This window comes from Oncorhynchus keta, chromosome 19, assembly GCF_023373465.1.
Source record: "Oncorhynchus keta strain PuntledgeMale-10-30-2019 chromosome 19, Oket_V2, whole genome shotgun sequence".
Taxonomy (NCBI): Eukaryota; Metazoa; Chordata; class Actinopteri; order Salmoniformes; family Salmonidae; genus Oncorhynchus; species Oncorhynchus keta.
In genome coordinates, this window is record NC_068439.1 from 20,206,924 (window position 1) to 20,223,056 (window position 16,133).

Sequence of the window (16,133 nt, forward strand, 5' to 3'; positions counted from 1 at the left end):
TCATTGAACAAGCATGGGAAACAGTGTTTAAACCCTTTACAATAAAGACCTGTGAAAATATTTGGATTTTGAAAGATTATCTTTGAGAGACAGGGTCCTGAAAAAGGAAAGTGTTTTTGTTGTTGCTGAGTTTAGTAGCCTAAACCTATCCATGTTACATTGAGCTGGGTGAATGGAATATGAATAGCAGTCATCCAATATGCTGTAATAGAAAGAAGGCCATGCTCCTACATTTTTTTTAAATAAGTCAGCCTCCCTCATTTTAAACAGCACCAAACCCCACTGGTCTAGTGGGCCATAAGAGCTCAGCTTTTACACATAATGTCTTTCAAAAAAATTTTTCACCACAATCTCTTTTAACAGCATTTAACCCCACCACTCGCAGTTTGACATTTACAAATGTTATCATACAATTGTCCCAGACAGGCACAGATATCCCATCTATCAAATGTTGGTTCTCAGAACATTGTGGCAACGTTATTTGTAAAAAATAAAAAAATAATAATTTAAAAAAAATAATAATAATAATAATAATTTAAGATCCAAAATATCCTTTAGTGAACGTTACCGGAATGTTCTGTGTCAGCTAGGATTGTACTGTACCTTATTGGGTCATTTGTCTGTCAGTAAGGCCTACATTCAGTGCAATCTATTGCGAAGGGGAAATCTTCTGCTATGTTAATTGCCAAGCCCCAGTGGTCGTGATCCACATACCGTGAGCTACAGCAATTCCAGATACCCCAAAACCAGAGGAGCTACTATCATAACATATATTTTATCAGGCAAAAAAAAATAAGTACACCACCACTACTTCATCGCTCCCCAAAGTAGTTCTCCACACGGCCCAGACAAGCAGCTCTAAAAACACAGCCTGCTCTTCCCTGCCCACCACAGAGCTAGCATTGCGCGCGAGCGAGACGCTGTCTCCTTGGAGATGAGCGCATATGCTAAGGAAACCAATTAGCCTACAGCGATGTACTGCATTATTATCTCCTCAAACTCTCCCTAGAATGAGCCTTGGGGGCCTGGGGGAATGTGGGGACTTGTCCCCACTCAGAAGAGTCCTTGACAGGGAAGGGAAAGTCACACAGTTAGGTATTCCCTGTGGGAAGATGCTAAAAACAGGCACATTAACTTTACAGTGCTGCTAAAGTGGAAACAAGCCCACACACAAAAATGATCTAACTAAGTGCCAAGCAGCACACACAACTAGGGCTTTACTAGTTACTATGTTCTTTGTTATAACAATGCAATGGTAGCTATTAAAATAATGAGATGTGATATGATGCATCTCCCACTTTCCCAGCCTTATTCGACCATGCTGGACCTGAGTCCTAGGACTGTGCCCCAGGACTACCTGACATGATGTCTCCTTGCTGTCCCCAGTCCACCTGACCATGCTGCTGCTCCAGTTTCAACTGTTCTGCCTTATTATTCGACCATGCTGGTCATTTATGAACATCTTGGCCATGTTCTGTTATAATCTCCACCCGGCACAGCCAGAAGAGGACTGGCCACCCCACATAGCCTGGTTCCTCTCTAGGTTTCTTCCTAGGTTTTGGCCTTTCTAGGGAGTTTTTCCTAGCCACCGTGCTTCTACACCTGCATTGCTTGCTGTTTGGGGTTTTAGGCTGGGTTTCTGTACAGCACATTGAGATATCAGCTGATGTACGAAGGGCTATATAAATACATTTGATTTGATTTACACATAAGCATCAGTTACCAATCGCAATGTTTTTATTATTCTGATATGCGTTAATGTTGGAATGGGGCAACTTCCTGGTCTAGTTATCTTCAACCCATAATGGGCCTCCTTACCCAACCTTTTATCCTCCATAATCCAACTGCTAAATCGGTGCACTTAGAGAGCCTGCGTCCCAAACGGCACCCTATTCCCTACACAGTGGACCCTGTTGAAAAGTAGTGCACTAAATATGAAATAGGGTGCCATTTGGGACATCTTTTGAGTCTGTCGTGTATTTATATTTATTAAGGATCCCCAATAGTTCCTGTCAAGGCAGCAGCTACTCTTCCTGGGGTCTAAACAAGACTAAGGAAATTACATCACACTTCTTTTAAAAAATATATTTAAAAAAAACTGTACATCATTCAGGACATTATTACCCCACTACTCTACCACTACAATACAACACATTATTCGTCCACTACATATCTACAATCAGTGGTGTAAAGTCCTTCTATAAAATACTTTAAAGTACTAATTAAGAAGGTTTTTGGGGTATCTGTACTTAACTATTTATATTTTTGACAACTTTTACTCCACTACATTCCTAAAGATATTAATGTACTTTTTACTCCATACATTTTCCCTGATATCCAAAAGTCCTCATTACATTTTGAATGCTCAGCAGGACAGGATAATTGTCCAATTCACACACCTATCAAGACAACATCCCTGGTCATCCCTACTGCCCCTGATCTGGCGGACTCACTAAACACAAATTCTTTGTTTGTAAATTATGTCTGTATTGGAGTGTGCCCCTGGCTATCTGTAAAGAAAATAATGTCTTCTGGCTTGCTAATATAAGGAATTGGAAATTATTTACACTTTAACCTTTGATACTTGATAGTATATTTTAGCAATTACATTTACTTTTAATACTTTTAGTACACTGTACAGTGCATTCATAAACTATTCAGACCCCTTAATTATGTTGCAGCTTCAGCAACACGGACAGTGCGATAAACACTGTTGATGTTCTGTGGTGGTCGCTGCAGCAGGGAGGAGAGAGAGAACACTATAAACACTGTTGATGTTCTGTGGTGGTCACTGCAGCAGGGAGGAGAGAGAGAAAACACTATAAACACTGTTGATGTTCTGTGGTGGTCGCTGCAGCAGGAAGAAAGAGAGAGACAACACTATAAACACTGTTGATGTTCTGTGGTGGTCGCTGCAGCAGGAAGAAAGAGAGACAACACTATAAACACTGTTGATGTTCTGTGGTGGTCGCTGCAGCAGGAAGAAAGAGAGACAACACTATAAACACTGTTGATGTTCTGTGGTGGTCGCTGCAGTAGGGAGGAGAGAGAGACAACACTATAAACACTGTTGATGTTCTGTGGTGGTCGCTGCAGTAGGGAGGAGAGAGACAACACCATAAACACTTGATGTTCTGTGGTGGTCGTTGCAGCAGGGAGGAGAGAGAGACAACACTATAAACACTTGATGTTCTGTGGTGGTCGCTGCAGTAGGGAGGAGAGCGAGAGACAACACTATAAACACTGTTGATGTTCTGTGGTGGTCGCTGCAGCAAGGAGGAGAGAGAGACAACACTATAAACACTGTTGATGTTCTGTGGTGGTCGTTGCAGCAGGGAGAGAGAGACACTATAAACACTGTTGATGTTCTGTGGTGGTCACTGCAGCAGGGAGGAGAGCGAGAGACAACGGGTGCTAGTCACACAGTCAATCTCTGTAAAAAAAAAAAAAAAATGTAAACACAGTGCAGCAAGTCTGAGCCCAGGCCTGGCACAAACAAATCAATTGCGGTCGGACTCCCTCCCTTTGTGTCAAACAGCGCACTTAAAGCATCAGACAAGCTCAGTGCATATGGTTGATTTGATTAAAACACATTGGATGTCTATATATGGAAAAATACAAGTTATCAAATTTCAAATAGACCCGACGACTCTTGGTCGACCAATACTTTTTTGGGTCTGTTACAGCCTTTAATTTAGTTTAATCTAAAAATAATTACTTTTTTAATGCTTCACTATTTTTTATGAAATTCACTGAGGAGGATGGTCCTCCCCTTCCTTCTCTGAGGAGCCTCCACTGATGTAAACAGGAGCGAGAGAGAGAGAGAGAGAGCGAGAGGAGAGATGGGGGGGGGCAGATGGAGCATGAGACAGACAGGACCCACAGGCTTCAGTGAGTCACTCCGACTGTGTGACCTTCTGCTGCAGGGCTCCTCGGCTCAGCAGGAAACACAAACCAGGTCACACACAAACACCACTGTGGGGATAGGGGCAATCAGATGGAGAGCAAGGGGGTTTACCTAAAACACAGCCAAATAACAAATTGTGGTGTGTGTGTGTGTGTGTGTGTGTGTGTGTGTGTAAGAGAGAGAGTGAATATCAAGTGTCTCAAGCAATGAGCCATATGCATGGAACTGTGGCACACTTACAAACCTAACTCAGTCACGAGTCACTAGTGTCAAACCCAATAAAGACTCATAGGCGAGAGGGGAAATGTAACAACTAAAACAGTGTGGGGTGGGTGAGAAAGAAACACACCGACTAGGGCTTGGAAAGGGGATAATAATAATATTGTATTAGTATTTATTAGAAATTCCCATTAGTTCCTGACAAGGCAGTAGCTTATCTTCATGGGGTGCAGCAAAATGAAGCCAGTTATACAATTTTAAAACATTACAATGCATTCACAACACATTAAGTGTGTGCCCTCAGGCCCCTACTCCACTACCACATTTCTACAACACAAAATCTGTGTAAGTGTGTGTATGTTATCGTGTGTTTGTATGAATGCGTCTGTGCTGATGTTTGTGTTGCTTCACAATCCCCCCTGTTCCATAAGGTATATGTTTATCTGTTTTTTTAATGTAATTTTACTGCTTGTATGAGTTACTTGATGTGGAATAAAGTTCCATAGAGTTCCACAGTTCAATATTCTAACCACATTTACTGAAACGCAAAAGGACGGCTCTTATTTGACGCCTCAGCCCCTAGCGGTACAGTGCACAGGAGGTTGGTGGCACCTTCATTTGTCCAGGACGGGCTCATGGTAATGGCTGGAGTGGAATGGTATCACATACATCAAACATAGTTTCCATGTGTTTGATGCAATTCCATTTGCTCTGTTTCAGCCACTATTATGAGCCATCCCTCCCTCAGCAGCCTCCACTGGTACAGAGAGTTACAATGATTTTACAAACTACTTTTGACCAGGGCCCATATGGGCTCTGGTCAAAAGAAGTGCACTATGTTGGGAATAGGGTGCAATTTGTTACACAGCCCAGAAGACTCAAGGCTATTGTTGCTGTTTGCAGCTCTAAGGCTAACAGTGATGTGTAATTTACATAGCTGGGAGATTAGTGTAGGGGTTTGGAAAGGAGGTCCGGCATGTTTGAGGAGGAGCAAGCTCGGTGATATGGAATGTGAGCTCTTAATACCTCGACAAACCACAACCACCACCAGGCCTAGCTGGAGTTCATCACTGGGGTCTGGAATTTTTCTTAGTCAGGTCACGTCGGGAAAAACTCAGAGCCCTCAAAACAGACATTGAGATACAGTACCAGTCAAAGGTTTGGGCACACCTACGCATGCCAGGGTTTTCATTTTATGTTTTCTATTTCTACTATTAGTCTAGTAGAAGCAAGGGGGTTTAAACACATCCAAATAACATTAGAGGACAATGTTTAAAGCCTCATAGAGCCTCAGGATGCCAAGGCAGTAGACTACTACTGTGTTTTTAGGAGTCTAATGCTTTATAATGCACGTGCCCATAATTCAACTCACTCTCTCATGTCAACACACTGACGCTATGCCAGTTAGGTCCTGAAAACACAACACCACTCACTCTACCATGTCAACACACTGACGCTATGCCAGTTAGGTCCCGATAACACAACATCACTCACTCTACCATGTCAACACACTGACGCTATGCCAGTTGGGTCCCGAAAACACAACTCACTCTACCATGTCAACACACTGACGCTATGCCAGTTAGGTCCTGATAACACAACACCACTCACTCTACCATGTCAACACACTGACGCTATGCCAGTTAGGTCCCGATAACACAACACCACTCACACTACCTTGTCAACACACTGACACTATGCCAGTTAGGTCCTGAAAACACAACACCACTCACTCTACCATGTCAACACACTGACGCTATGCCAGTTAGGTCCTGAAAACACAACACCACTCACTCTACCATGTCAACACACTGACGCTATGCCAGTTAGGTCCCGAAAACACAACACTACTCACTCTACCATGTCAACACACTGACGCTATGCCAGTTAGGTCCTGAAAACACAACACCACTCACTCTACCATGTCAACACACTGACGCTATGCCAGTTAGGTCCCGATAACACAACACCACTCACTCTACCATGTCAACACACTGACGCTATGCCAGTTAGGTCCCGAAAACACAACACCACTCACTCTACCATGTCAACACACTGACGCTATGCCAGTTAGGTCCTGAAAACACAACACCACTCACTCTACCATGTCAACACACTGACGCTATGCCAGTTGGGTCCTGAAAACACAACACCACTCACTCTACCATGTCAACACTGACGCTATGCCAGTTAGGTCCTGAAAACACAACACCACTGACTCTACCATGTCAACACACTGACGCTATGCCAGTTAGGTCCCGAAAACACAACACTACTCACTCTACCATGTCAACACACTGACGCTATGCCAGTTAGGTCCTGAAAACACAACACCACTCACTCTACCATGTCAACACACTGACGCTATGCCAGTTAGGTCCTGAAAACACAACACCACTCACTCTACCATGTCAACACACTGACGCTATGCCAGTTAGGTCCTGAAAACACAACACCACTCACTCTACCATGTCGACACACTGACGCTATGCCAGTTAGGTCCTGATAACACAACACCACTCACTCTACCATGTCGACACACTGACGCTATGCCAGTTAGGTCCCGATAACACAACACCACTCACTCTACCATGTCAACACACTGACGCTATGCCAGTTGGGTCCCGAAAACACAACACCACTCACTCTACCATGTCAACACACTGACGCTATGCCAGTTAGGTCCTGATAACACAACACCACTCACTCTACCATGTCAACACACTGACGCTATGCCAGTTAGGTCCCGATAACACAACACCACTCACTCTACCATGTCAACACACTGACGCTATGCCAGTTAGGTCCTGAAAACACAACACCACTCACTCTACCATGTCAACACACTGACGCTATGCCAGTTAGGTCCCGATAACACAACACCACTCACTCTACCATGTCAACACACTGACGCTATGCCAGTTAGGTCCTGAAAACACAACACCACTCACTCTACCATGTCAACACACTGACGCTATGCCAGTTAGGTCCTGAAAACACAACACCACTCACTCTACCATGTCAACACACTGACGCTATGCCAGTTAGGTCCCGATAACACAACACCACTCACTCTACCATGTCAACACACTGACGCTATGCCAGTTAGGTCCTGAAAACACAACACCACTCACTCTACCATGTCAACACACTGACGCTATGCCAGTTAGGTCCCGATAACACAACACCACTCACTCTACCATGTCAACACACTGACGCTATGCCAGTTAGGTCCCGATAACACAACACCACTCACTCTACCATGTCAACACACTGACGCTATGCCAATTAGGTCCTGAAAACACAACACCACTCACTCTACCATGTCAACACACTGACGCTATGCCAGTTAGGTCCCGATAACACAACACCACTCACTCTACCATGTCAACACACTGACGCTATGCCAGTTAGGTCCCGATAACACAACACCACTCACTCTACCATGTCAACACACTGACGCTATGCCAGTTAGGTCCCGATAACACAACACCACTCACTCTACCATGTCAACACACTGACGCTATGCCAGTTAGGTCCTGAAAACACAGGGGTGCCTCACTACCATCCGTGTCCTAAGAAAGAACAGCCCTACCTAATAACAGAATGCAATGTTGCTAGGTGTGAAAGGCAGTGTGCAAGTCTTTTAAAACACTTGAACATCAGAGCTCTAGAGACGTGTGTAGCAGTGGTGTTTCCATTTGTCTCAGTCTCAACACAACATTACATCATATGGAACAACATCAGGAGATGCATGCATCCAGAAGCACTTGAGGGGGAAACGTGGAATATCAAGTGGTAGTGACTTCTCTGACCCACTCTTCCTCTTGAGCAGCCATCATCAAATCTTGCTGACCTTAGATCAAGGGGGGCATCCTCCAACGGGGGGCGAGCCACCCTGAACAAAGAAAATTAACGCTCGGCTCGAGCCCTCTATGTGTGTGTGGGGGGTCACATGACCTTGGGCCTGGATGAATGTTTTTTTGGTTGGTCTGTGGGAGTCATGGTAACAGGGGACTGGTTCCATGGGAGGACACAGGGAGGTGGTGGTATGTGGAAGCGGGAGGCGTAGAAACAAGAGGGACCAACAGCAGAAACAAACTACATTCAGAAGGAGAAACCCCTCACCCTTATCTCGGTTTCTCTCTCCATCTATCTCCCTCTGGCCCGGTCGTGCGTCACTGTAAGTGGTTGGCTTTTCTAAGAGGGGGCGAATAAAAACAAAAAAAACAGGTATTTGTTCAAATAAAAACATTCTATTAATAAACCCTTAATGGCACAGCTCAGTTTAGGAAACAGTGGTTTGAGTCGGGGGAAAAAACAATGCATTAAGTAATCGGTCTGGCAGCACCATTTTTGTCTATTGTGTAATCGGTGCATGTAACTCTGTAGGGCAAATCAATACTACCCGCTCTCTACAGTGGTGCCTCAGCCTCAACTTTATCTGGCACACACAGCTCAGTGCTAGCAAAAAGCATGCCGGGGCTAGTCCATTGGACTGAATGTCCTGGTTGAACCCACTGTAGTAACCCGACAATAGGCGGCTATGTTTAGTTTGCTGTATTCTGTGGCTTCCTGTATGCCTAGTAGACTACATTACCCATAAATAATGAATCTGTTTATTCATACCACCCATTCTCTCAGTATAGTGATATTGGAGCCCTAGAGCTTGTAGCGCCAAAGTCAGATATCTCCTGTACTGACTAGGGCCTTGTTCCAATACTTACACCAACAACAAATAACACCCCTTTCCTTCCTTCCTCCCATACTTGTAAGTAATGCCTAATAACTGATAAGTCATTAAGTGTCAGTGAGCCTTATCTGAGTCAGAACGACTCGTAGGGCTGGAGCCCATCTCCTGTTTCTGTAGCGTGAGGCAGCTTCATCTATAAGTACACTGGACAGGACTCTAGTAATAACACAAATAGTTAGGTGTAAGCAATGGTTCTATCACATAGGTTTGACCAATCCAGCCATGTCAGATCTGGGATTTGTCCAAGGAATGGAAAGAAAGGAGGATACATTGTTATAGCTTTCGAACAGGGCCTGAATCGGAAGTTTCAAAGTGTGAGATGCAACTTCCCCAAATGGCTAAAATTACCCGTCAGAAGGCAGAGAAAACCACTGTGGACTGACGCTCAGTCTATTTTTAATTATTCCACATGACTGATGCAGCCCCAAAGGGCACATGACTGATGCAGCCCCAAAGGGCACATGACTGATGCAGCCCCAAAGGGCACATGACTGATGCAGCCCCAAAGGGCACATGACTGATGCAGCCCCAAAGGGCACATGACTGATGCAGCCCCAAAGGGCATGACTGATGCAGCCCCAAAGGGCACATGACTGATGCAGCCCCAAAGGGCACATGACTGATGCAGCCCCAAAGGGCACATGACTGATGCAGCCCCAAAGGGCACATGACTGATGCAGCCCCAAAGGGCACATGATTACATCAATCAAGTATTTTCCTACAGTATGTGTGTGGGCGCTAACAATTAAAGGTTAAATAAAAATTGAAATAAAAAAAAGGAGGTGAAAGGCATATCCCCAGTCAATGTGCTACTGAGTTTATCGTCAGCCAAAGTCAATGTTATTTTTATTTTTTATAGCACTCAGTTCCTTATTGAATGATCTCCATAAATTCACCTGGGAAAAAAAAAAAAAAAAAAAAAAAAATCATACAATAGTTAATGTGGATCAAAGGTATTAACATGTGCCTCGAGCCTTGTATGAAGACAGTCAGTGAGTCTGGCACCCTATTCCCTACAAAGTGTACTACTTTTGACCAGAGCCCAAAGCCTGAGTCCTGAGTTTTTATTATGTTGTAGGAACCAGTAGAGAGAGCGGCACAGAGAGAGAGAGAGAGAGAGAGAACAATATAAACACTGAATAAATTCTAAGCCTTTATTACAGCAAAGCCTAAAAACTGTCGCATGCATTTGCCAAAATGGAAGTTTATGTAACCTATTGTTTATGCTAATTATTCATGGGTCACTTGGTTATTTTAAAAACTAAAATGCTTCATTGCATTTCAAATCACAAATGTTTCTTATGATGTGTGATGACATGAACGAATGAATGATTGATTGATACAGTAGCCTATATCCTGTAAGTATTGAAATATAGGCTTAAGTAAATTACGGTATTACATCAAACTTTATTTGTCACATGCGCCGAATACATCAAGTGTAGACCTTACCTTGAAATGCTTACTTAGAAGCCCTTAAGAAGATTTAAGAAAGAGACTCTATACAGTGTGTACCGGTACCGAGTCAGGTAGGGGTGAAGTGACTATGCATAGATGATAAACAGAGAGTAGCAGCCATGTACAAAACAAATGGAGAGGGGGGACAATGTAATAGTCCGGAGGCCATTCGATCAATGGATCAGCAGTCTTATGGCTTGGGGGGTAGAAACTGTTAAGGAGCTTTTTGGTCTAGACTTGGTTCTATGGTATCGCTTCCCATGCGGTAGCAGAGAAAACAGTCTATGACTTGGGTGACTGGAGTCGGACAATTTTTGGGTCGTTCTTCTGACACCGTCTAGTATATAGGTCCTGATGGCAGGAAGCTTGTCCCCAGTGATGTACTGGGCCGTACACAGTACCCTCGGTAGCGCCTTACAGTCAGATGCCGAGTAGTCACCATACCAGGCGGTGATGCAACCAGTCAGGATGCTCTCGATGGTGCAGCTATAGAACTTTTTGAGGATCTGGGGACCCATTCCAAATCTTTTCAGTCTCCTGAGGGGGGTAAGGTGTTGTCGTACCCTCTTCACGACTGCCTTGGTGTGTTTGGACCATGACGTGAGTGCTACGGGGTGGTAATCATTTGGGCAGGTTACCTTCGCTTCCTTGGGCACAGGGACTATGGTGGTCTGCTTGAAACATTTACGTATTACAGACTTTCAGGGAGAGGTTGAACATTTCAGTGAAGACATTTGCCAGTTGGTCCGCGCATGCTTTGTGTACAAATATCTTGGTAATCCATCTGGCCCCACGGCTTTGTGAATGTTGACCTGTTTAAAAGGTCTTGCTCACATTGGCTACCGAGAGCGTTATCACACAGTCATCCAGAACGGCAGGTGCACGTTTCAGTGTTGCTTGCCTCGAAGTGAGCATAAAAAGGCATTTAGCTTTTCTGGGTTTCCCTTTGTAGTCCGTAATAGTTTTCAAGCCCTGCCACATCCGACGAGCGTCAGAGCTGGTGTAGTTGGATTCAATCTTAATCCTGTATTGACATTTTGCTTGTATGATGGTTCGTCTGAGGGCATAGCAGGATTTCTTAGTCGTCCGGATTAGTGTCCGACTCCTTGAAAGCGGCAGCTCTAGCCTTTAGCTCGGTGCGGATGTTGCCTGTTATCCATGACTTCTAGTTGGGATATGTACGTACGGTCACTGTGGGGACGACCTCATCGATGCACTTATTGATGAAGCCAGTGACTGAGGTGGTGTACTCCTCAATGCCATTGGATGAATCCAGGAACATATTCCAGTCTGTGCTTGTAAAACAGTCCTGTAGAGTAGCATCTGCATCATCTGACCACGTCCATATTGAGCGAGTCACTGGTACTTCCTGCTTTAGTTTTTACTTGTAAGCAGGAATCAGGAGGATATAATTATGGTCAGATTTGACAAATGGAGGGCAAGGGAGAGCTTTGTATGCATCTCTGTGTGTGGAGTAAAGGTGGTCTAGAGTTTTTTTTCTCCCTCTGGTTGCACATGTGACATGTGGTAAAAATTTGGTAAAACTGATTTAAGTTTGCCTGCATTAAAGTTCCTGGCCACTAAGAGTGCCACTTCTGGGTGAGCATTTTCTTGTTTGCTTATGACCTGGAGTTGGTTGGGTGTGGTCTTAGTGCCGGCATCGGTCTGTGGTGGTAAATAGACGGCTACGAATAATATAGATGAGAACTCTCTTGGTAGATAATGTGGTCTATAGCTTATCATAAGGTACTCTACCTCTGGCGAGAAATACCTTGAGGCTTCTTTAATATTAGACATCGCGCACCAGCTGTTATTGACAAAAGACAAACACTCCCACCCCTTGTCTTACCAGACGTTGCTTCTCTGCTCTGCAGGTGCATTGAAAATCCCTCCAGCTCTATATAATTTGTGTCATCGTTCAGTCACGACTCAGTAAATTATAAGATATTACAGTTCTTAATGTAGGATAATCGTAGGTCATCCATTTTATTTTCCAATGACTGCATGTTAGCAAGCAGAATTGATGGCAATGGGAGTTTACTCTCTCGCCTACGGATTCTGAAAAGGCAGCGCAATCAGAGTCCTCTTTTCCTCACGCAAATGACGGGGATCTGGGCTGTTCCCAGGATAGCAGTATATCTTTCTCGTCGGACTCGTTAAAGGAAAAAGCTTCTTCCAGTTTGTTGTAATCCCAGTTCGGATGTCTAGAAGTTATTTTCGTCATAAGAGACGGTAGCAGCAACATTATGTTCAAAATAAGGTAAAAAACAAAGTTACAAACAACGCAAAAAAAAAAAAAAATAGCATAATTGGTTACGGGCATGTAGACCGTCAGCCATCCTCTTTGGCGCCCTCTAAACAAGACTAAACAGTATGCGCTCTTAGGCCTACAGCTCATTGGTGGTTATACAAGGCTGCTATACTAAGCCTACTGATGATAATGACATTACTTATTATAATAAATCATAATAATAATAAAGTAATAACAAGGAAAATTAAGTTTGTTATTATAAATATAATTTCAGACAATTTAGAAGTGTAAACACTAAATAAGTTAATAATACCAGAGAGGCTGGAATCAGTATTAATTAAACAAACAGGCAACAGAAGCAGGATCTGTCTTATTTCTGTAGATATACACTACATAGAGGTCGACCGATTAATTGGAATGGCTGATTAATTAGGGCAGATTAAGTTTTCATAACAGTCGGAAAACGGTATTTTTGGGCGGCGATTTGTCGATTGAATTATTATTATTATTATTTTTTTACACCTTTATTTAATCTTTATTTAACTAGGCAAGTCAATTAAGAACACATTCTTATTTTCAATGACTGCCTAGGAACGGTGGGTTAACAAATTTTCAGCTTGTCAGCTCGGGGATTCAATCTTGCAACCTTACAGTTAACTAGTCCAACGCAATAACGACCTGCCTCTCTCGTTGCACTCCACAAGGAGACTGCCTGTTACGCAAATGCAGTAAGCCAAGGTAGGTTGCTAACTAGCATTAAACTTATCTTATAAACCGAAGTGACCGAAGTGAAATGGCTGGCTAGTTAGCGCGCGCTAATAGCGTTTCAAACTTCACTCCCATTGAGCCTTGGGGTGGTTGTTTCCCTTGCTCTGCATGGGTAACGATGCTTCGTTGTGGTGGCTGTTGTCGTTGTGTTGCTGGTTCGAGCCCAGGGAGGAGCGAGAAGAGGGACGGAGGCTATACTGTTACACTGACAATACTAAAGTGCCTATAAGAACATCCAATAGTCAAAGGTCTATGAAATACAAATGGTATAGAGGGAAATAGTCCTATAATAACTACAACCTAAAACTTCCTACCTGGGAATATTGAAGACTCATGTTAAAAGGAACCACCAGCTTTCATATGTTCTTATGTTCTGAACAAGGAACTGAAACGTTAGCTTTCTTACATGGCACATATTGCACTTTTACATCTTCTCCAACACTTTGTTTTTGCATTATTTAAACCAAATTGAACAGCCACACCTGACCGGTGTATGAAATCGAGCACACAGCCATGAAATCTCCATAGACAAACATTTGCAGTAGTAGGACCTTACAGAAGAGCTCAGTGACTTTCAACATGGCACTGTCATAGGATGCCACCTTTCCAACAAGTCAGTTCGTCAAAGTTCTGCCCTGTTAGAGCTGCCCCGGTCAACTGTAGGTGCAATCATTGTGAAGTGGAAATGTCTAGGAGCAACAATGGCTCAGCCACGAAGTGGAAGACCACACAAGTTCACAAAAACGACAGCCGAGTGCTGAAAGACATTGTCTGTCCTCAGTTGCAACACTCACTACCGAGTTCCAAACAGCCTCTGGAAGCAACGTCAGCACAAGAACTGTTCATTAAGAGCTTCATGAAATGGGTTTCCATGGCTGAGCACCATGCACAATGCAAAGCATCAGCTGGAGTGGTGTAAAGCTTGCTGCCATTGCTATGCGTTCTCTGGTGTGATGACTCACCATCTGGCAGTCTGACAGACGAATACGAGACATATGTGGCAGGGTCTACAGGAAATCACGGACTACAAAAAGAAAACCAGCCATGTCACGGACACCGTTGTCATGCCTCCAAACACCTTATTTACCCACTTTGAGGATAATACAGTGCCACCGTCATGGCACGCTAACGAGGACTATGCCAACGTGCGTAAAACATTTACATTTGTTAAACCTCACAAAAGCTGCTGGCCCAAATGGCATATCTAACCGCGTCCTCAGAGCATGCACAGACCAGCTAGCTGGTGTGTTTACAGACCTATCCAATCACTCCCTATCGCAATCTGCTGTCCCCACATGCTTCAAGATGTCCACCATTGTTCCTGTACCCAAGAAGGCAAAGATAACTGAACTCAATGACTACCGCCCCGTAGCACTCACTTCTGTCATCATGAAGTGCTTTAAGAGACTAGTCAAGGATCCTATCACCTCTACCTTACCTGACACCCTAGACCCACTTCAGTTTGCATAGCGCCCCAACAGGTCCACAGACGATGCAATCGCCATCACTATGCCCTTTCCCATCTGGTCAAGAGGAATACCTATGTAAGAATGCTGTTCATTAACTGCACAGCTCAACAACACCATAGTACCCTCCAAGCTCATCATCAAGCTGGAGGCCCTGGGTCTCAACCCCGCCTGTGTAACTGGGTCCTGGACTTTCTGACGGGCCGCCCACCGGGTGGTGAAAGTAGGAAACAACATCTCCACTTCGCTGACCCTCAACACTGGTGCCCCACAAGGGTGCGTGCTCAGCCCCCTCCTGTACTCCCTGTTCACCCACGACTGCGTGGCCATCCACTGCTACAAATGAATCATCAAGTTTGCAGAAGACACAACAGAGTGGGCTTGATTACCAACAACGAAGAAGACACCTCCTCTCTGTAGGCTGAGGGCACTGAGTGTGGTGTCACGAAAACAACTTCTCACTCAACAAAACAAAATAAGATATTCGTGGAAACAGCAGAGGGAGCACCCCACTATCCACATCGAAGGGACAGCAGTGGAGAAGGTCTAAAGTTCCTCGACATACAAACTGAAATGGTCCACCCACACTGACAGTGTGGCTTTAAACAATGCCACTTTAAACAATTCCACTTCAATAATTTTACATATCTTACACTACCCATATCATATGTATATACTGTATTTTATACCATCTATTGCACCTTGCCTATGCTGCTTGGCCATCGCCATCACGGTTGACAACTCCATTGTGTCCTCCTCCCAGAGCGCTAAGAACCTTGGCGTGATCCTGGACAACACCCTGTCGTTCTCAACTAACATCAAGGCGGTGGCCCGTTCCTGTAGGTTCATGCTCTACAACATCCGCAGAGTACGACCCTGCCTCACACAGGAAGCGGCGCAGGTCCTAATCCAGGCACTTGTCATCTCCCGTCTGGATTACTGCAACTCGCTGTTGGCTGGGCTCCCTGCCTGTGCCATTAAACCCCTACAACTCATCCAGAACGCCGCAGCCCGTCTGGTGTTCAACCTTCCCAAGTTCTCTCACGTCACCCCGCTCCTCCGCTCTCTCCACTGGCTTCCAGTTGAAGCTATCCGCTACAAGACCATGGTGCTTGCCTACGGAGCTGTGAGGGGAACGGCACCTCAGTACCTCCAGGCTCTGATCAGGCCCTACACCCAAACAAGGGCACTGCGTTCATCCACCTCTGGCCTGCTCGCCTCCCTACCACTGAGGAAGTACAGTTCCCGCTCAGCCCAGTCAAAACTGTTCGCTGCTCTGGCTCCCCAATGGTGGAACACACTCCCTCACGACGC

The 16,133-nt window shown here is 44.6% G+C and overlaps 1 protein-coding gene and 1 long non-coding RNA gene across 6 annotated transcripts in view; one reads left to right on the forward strand and one right to left on the reverse strand.

Annotated features, from left to right (window-relative positions):
• LOC118397642 (engulfment and cell motility protein 1-like) overlaps window positions 1-16,133 on the reverse strand; it is a 241,656-nt gene that overhangs the window by 187,673 nt on the left and 37,850 nt on the right. Inside the window, exon 2 of one of the 3 annotated variants that reach the window (XM_052469992.1) lies at window positions 8,255-8,326. The exons of the other annotated variants lie outside the window; for them this stretch is intronic. The gene's annotated coding sequence lies outside the window, so the exon portion shown is untranslated. The remainder of the gene's footprint in view (window positions 1-8,254; window positions 8,327-16,133) is intronic. 3 annotated transcript variants of the gene reach the window in all.
• LOC127909298 (uncharacterized) lies at window positions 5,984-7,981 on the forward strand. Of its 3 annotated transcripts, XR_008070654.1 has the most exons (5): window positions 5,984-6,139; window positions 6,443-6,564; window positions 6,870-7,052; window positions 7,175-7,357; window positions 7,419-7,981. It is a non-coding gene; the product is annotated as an uncharacterized LOC127909298 (long non-coding RNA). The 3 variants fall into 3 exon arrangements; XR_008070653.1 differs by having other exon boundaries at window positions 6,870-7,357; XR_008070655.1 differs by having other exon boundaries at window positions 6,870-7,296.